The following is a 5,712-nucleotide window of genomic DNA, read 5'->3' as shown; positions in this document are numbered from 1 at the left end:
TATATATATATATATATATTACCATTCCAAAATACAAGGAAGTGAGCAAAGTGAGGAAATACTGGACCAAAGCAAGACCAAAACCCAGCTGGGCAAGCTCCAAACTCTGCATCCTTGTGTCTGATGTCAAAACTCTCTTCAGAGCTCCAACTCCTTTCAACTTTGTTGGCTGCAGCACACTTCTTTCTCTTGGGCTGCTTCCACTCCCTGTTAGCAGCTCTCCTTGGCAGGTATCCCATGGCTGTGGCATCCCTAACATCTTGGGCTCTCCAAGGCAATCCAGGCTTCAATTTCACAGCTTCATGCAATGGTCTCTCTGCTAGGCCTCCATTCAGGGTCACCCCTAACACATGCCTGGTCTCAGCAGCTTTCTTTAGGCATGGAGGCAAATTCCATAACCGTTTCTTCTATCCTTAACTCTAAAACCAGAACCATGTGGCTGAAGGTGCCAAGTTCTGGGGATGGAACATGGCTCCTCATTCAATTACATCTCCACCAGCTTTCACTGCCTAAGCTTGGATGTCCTGAAACTTGCTCTGTAGACCAGGCCAGTGGTGTAGGAGGTCCTTCTTTCTATGTGTTATTTATATTGGTTAATAAAGAAACTGCCTTGGCCTGATAGGGCAGAACTTAGGTAGGTGAAGGAGATGGAACTGAATGCTGGGAGAAAGAAGGGCTGAGTCAGGGAGATGCCATGGATCCATCAGAGACGGACACTGGGAATTTTACCTGGTAAGCCACTGCCATGTGGCAATACACAGATTAATAGAAATGGGTTAAATTAAGATGTAAGAATTAGCCAATAGGAAACTAGAGTTAATGGGCCAAGCAGTGATTTAATTAATACAGTTTTTGTGTGGATTTCGGAGCTAAGCTAGCTGGGCTGCTGGGATGAAAAAAAGCGGCTCCTCCCTCCTACAGGCTGGCCGAAAATTCCAAGATCTACCAGCCTCTGCCTCCCCAGTGCCGGGAATAAAGATGTGTTCCACCACACCCAACTCTATGTAAGCTTTTTCTTAGTTCCCTTTCACAAGTTTGAGATTTAGCTGAGTGGGATCTTTCCCTGAGGTCTCCACTCCCTTCATTCTATTTCTTAACCAGTTTATCTCCTTGCACACAGAATTTAGCACAATTTCACTTTCTGGTGCACTTTTTCTCCCAAAATATTTTTTCTTGCTCACCTTGCGCCTTTTTATTATAGAATTAACACTAGTAACCACAAATCAGAATCTATATTAGGCTAGTTTGAGTTTTCCTCTGCCAACAGAGTTAATCCGAAACTACTCATTTTATCCTTAGGCAGACTCTTAGGACAAGGGCAAAAGGCAGCCATTTTCTTCACTAAAATATCACAAGAAGAATCTCTAGATAACATACTAAAATCCTTCTTCTCTGAAACCTCTTAACCCAGCCCTGGAAAGTTCATCAAAACACACTCAGCACCAACTGTCTTCCATGTTCCTATTAGTATAGCCCATTAAGCAGTACTTAAAAGCATCCCATTGCTTTCCTAACCCAAAGTACCAAAGTCCAAATTCCCCCAAACAAAACATATTCAAGCCTATTACAGCCATACTCCATTCCTGGTAACAACTTCTATCTCAATTTGGGTTTCTGTTGCTGTGCAGAGACACCATGACCATGGCAAGTCTTATAAAGGAAAACATTTAATTGGGGTGTCTTGCTTACAGTTTCAGAGGTTCAGTCCATTATCATCATGGCAGGGAGAATGACAATGTGTAGGCAGATGTAGTGTTGCAGGAATAGCCGAGAGTCCTACATCTTGCAGGCAACAGGAAGTCAACTGAGACAGCGGGCAGTGTCCTGAGCATAGGAAACCTCAAAGCCCGCCCCCACAGTGACACACTTCCTCCAGCAAGGCCATATCCACTCCAGCAAAGCCACACCTGATAGTGCCACTCCCTGTGACATTATCAGGGCCAATAACATCCCCACTACCACAGCCTCATATTGAAAGCTGACAAATACTGAGGGCTGACTGTGTGTGACAGCTGGGTCACTGCCTTCTTATTCATGCCTATTGTGAGTACTACACATCAGTGACAACATTTCTTTTCTGGGAAGATGTACACAAGATTGCTTCTACACCAGTGAGAATCTGTGTGTCATATACTTGACACCTGCTTTTAACATGAACCAAAACCCACAAAGATGGAATACAGAACTGTGTCCTGAAAAGGAAATCACCAAGTTTAGGAAACTCAAGTGGTCCACATTGGCACTGGACCCCCATACATCAGTCGACTGAGTTCTGAGCCTCCCTGTTACAGGTTGAATCCAGATTGTCCCCGACAAAGTGCATGTTTAAGCACTTGCTCCCCAATAGTGGCACTACCTTGAGGCCATGGAAATAAGTCAGAAGTAGTCACTAGGGCAGGGCCTTTGAAGATAATAGTTTACCTATGCTTTAAGAAAGAGAGAGGCCACTTGGACTTGCTGGCCAACTAGCTCAGCCTAACTGGTGCAGTAAGCCCCACATACCAGTGGGAGACCCTGTCTCATAAGACAATACAGATGGCTCCTAAGTAACATGTGAGGCTGATGTCTGGCCTCTGTGCACACACACATGTATATATACACACTGTACAAGGGGCTGGAGAGATGGCTCAGTGGTTAAGAGCATTGCCTGCTCTTCCAAAGGTCCTGAGTTCAATTCCCGGCAACCACATGGTGGCTCACAACCATCTGTAATGAGGTCTGGAGCCCATTTCTGGCCTGCAGACACACACACAGACAGAATATTGTATACACACTGTACAATATGACCATGAAGGAGTCACAAGCACTTATACATACAGGCACAGACACTCACACACACACACGCACACACACGCACACACACACACACACACACAGAGAGAGAGAGAGAGAGAGAGAGAGAGAGAGAGAGAGAGAGAGAGAGATTGATTGTAAAAGTCTTATGACCTTCACAGTTTTCTGAATCCTTTAAGAGACTGCTGATTCAGGCTCAGCTGCCTAACACTGCCCCATGCAAGGAGCCTCTGCGGGGCGGTCCTATGACAGGACTGTCTGTCTCCCGATTCAAGTTCACTGGCAAACCCCCAGAGCAACACTGTTAAGACTGTATCTTACCTCCCTTTGATCTGCAGAGGAGAAATCTAATATGTGGGTGACCGGGGGCCTCAGACAGAAGTCAGCCTGCGGTCACTGGGAAGGATAGAGAGGAGCAGGAAGCTGTTTCAGAGGCTCACAATGGCCACTCTGTGGCCCAACAAAGGCCTGCCCTCCTGAGTGATGCCTGACCTTTAAACTCCCACAAACATATGTATTTGCTCAGCAATTACAATTTAAACAACTGAAGAGGCTGTGTAAACCCTTGTATCAAAGGAACACATGAAAGCTTGCCAGGCTCCCGTAACAAAAGGAGGCAGAAGAACCCTGGCTCTCTTAGAAAAGCACAGGGGTCTCTTCCCCAGAGCACACTTTCCCTCAGAGACCCCAGGTTTCGTGACTAGGATGACAAAAGGCAGGCTCAACCCCTAATAATAGAAGCTAAAAATCTGCAGGCTAAGAAGCCTGTGCGAAGTGGGAAGCTCTTTTTTTTAAATTAATTATTCCACTCTCTCCCCTCCTCCTGATCCCCCCGCCTTCCCCCACCCCATCCCTCATCCACTCCTCAGAGGGGGATAAGGCTTAAACGATTAATTTTTTTTAAGACAAAGAACTTAAAAAAAAAGAACTTTTTAAAGAGTCATTTATTATGTATATAGTGTTCTGCCTGCATGGATGCCTGCAGGCCAGAAGAGGGCACCAGATCTCACTACAGATGGTTGTGAGCCATCATGTGGTTGTTGGGAATTGAACTCCGAATGCTTGGAAGAGCAGGCAGTGTTCTTAACCGCTAAGCCATCTTTCCAGCTGAGATGGGAAGTTCTTAAATGAAAAAAACTGAGGTGATGCGGCTCCTGGCATTCTTTAGGCAAGGGAGTAACATATGTTGTCCTGTGATGTGTGTGCACGGCCGTGCACGTGATGGGCCCGCACACACACATATGGAGGCCAAAGAAAAAGCTTGAGTGTTAATCAGTCACCATCCACTTCTTTCTCTCTCTCTCTCTCTTTCTTCCTCTCTCCCTCCATTCCTTTCTTTCAAGACAAGGTCTCTAACTGGCCTGGAACTCGGGGATCCCTGCACTACCATGTTCAACTTTTGTTTTTCATTAACATGATAAGAGACAGGAGTTAGGCAGATAGGGACGGGGCCATGACTAAGCAGGCAAAGATGGTGAACTTCCAAGATGGCTGGCTTGTTCCTCATACTCCTGACCAGAGACAGAGGCTCAGGACGTATTTATGCCAAAGCTGTGGTCCTATCATCTGCCCTGTCTTTGTTCAAACTGATCAACCCTAATTTAGGGAATGAATTGCCCTCAAAGATTCTTAAAATCCCCAGTTTCAGTTTCTTGAGTACAGAGGGTCTTTCTGTGTGTGCATGCCTTTGTGCATGCATGTGTGCATGCATGTGTGCATGCCTGTGTGCGAACACGAGTGCACATGCATGCTTCCTCGCCTCTAATAAAGCCTTTCTTCACTGGCAATCAGAATCACTGTCCCCTGCTCCTACTCATTGTGCTCCAGAGTTTTTCCGCCTTTTAATTCTTTAACTGACAGAGAAAACAACCCCAATCATAGACAGAAACAATGGTTTCTGGGGATGGAACTTGGCTCCTCATGCTTGCATGGCAAGTGCTTTACCAAACCCAGCTCCTTGCTGTCTTTATGAATATCACGCAACACACCTGTGCTATGAACCTCACAGAGATCCTTTCCTCAGTTTTTCAGTGTGATGGTGGCTCCCCTCCCTAATGGCTGTATATTTCAAGAACTATTTTGAGGGAAGAGAAAAATTTGAGAAATATTGGGTACAAAGTTCCCTCAAAGCTGGAGTGGCAGCGTAAGCTGGCAAGCTGCTCTGACAACCCCTTAGTTGGTGAGGCTGGAATGGACTCAACGCTTGGTCACACTCAGCCACAACAGACAGCATGGGATGCGGTTTCATCTCCAGCAGAGGGGATCCATGATGGAAAGCAAGAGAGCCAGCGTGGCCTCTGGCTACAGAGCATAGGGACGGGACACACACAGAGCCGGGAGAAAGATGGCAGATGCAGATGATAGGCTAGGGAGATTTGCCTGGTAGCAGCGTGTCCTGAGAAATGGCTGTCCCTTGTCTATCAAGTGAAGTGTCATTTCAAACTCCAGCCATCCTCATGCAAACACAACGCCCACACTGCTATGTGGTCCCTGTCTGCCCCAGTGCTATCACTAGCAAGGCTTCATGTAGGGAGGGAGAAGCAAGGCATGTGAGAATCTGCCCTGGGCCAGGGCCTATACAGGACGTATAGCACATATTCCTGGATTTATTCCTGCTGCAGCCAGCGCAGTCTGGATAGCCAAGATTGGCTGGGGGTGCCAGTTTTGAGACACGGAGGCTTTTCAGGTGGAAGAACAGCAACCTTTATTTTGCCCAGCAACTTTTATACCTCTCCTTCTGTGGAGACCCACCGTCCAGAAAGAACACAAACATCCTTGTCAATTACAGACCACAAGGAAGTGCTGCTGTCAGTCAGGGAGCGTGAGAGCCGCTGGATCACAAGTTTCCATTTTTCTTCTTTTCGTGTGTGTGTGTGTGTGTGTGTGTGTGTGTGTGTGTGTGTGTGTGTGTGTGTACAC

Source organism: Microtus ochrogaster, unplaced genomic scaffold, assembly GCF_000317375.1.
Source record: "Microtus ochrogaster isolate Prairie Vole_2 unplaced genomic scaffold, MicOch1.0 UNK5, whole genome shotgun sequence".
Classification (NCBI taxonomy): Eukaryota; Metazoa; Chordata; class Mammalia; order Rodentia; family Cricetidae; genus Microtus; species Microtus ochrogaster.
Note: the sequence above shows the minus strand (reverse complement) of the source record.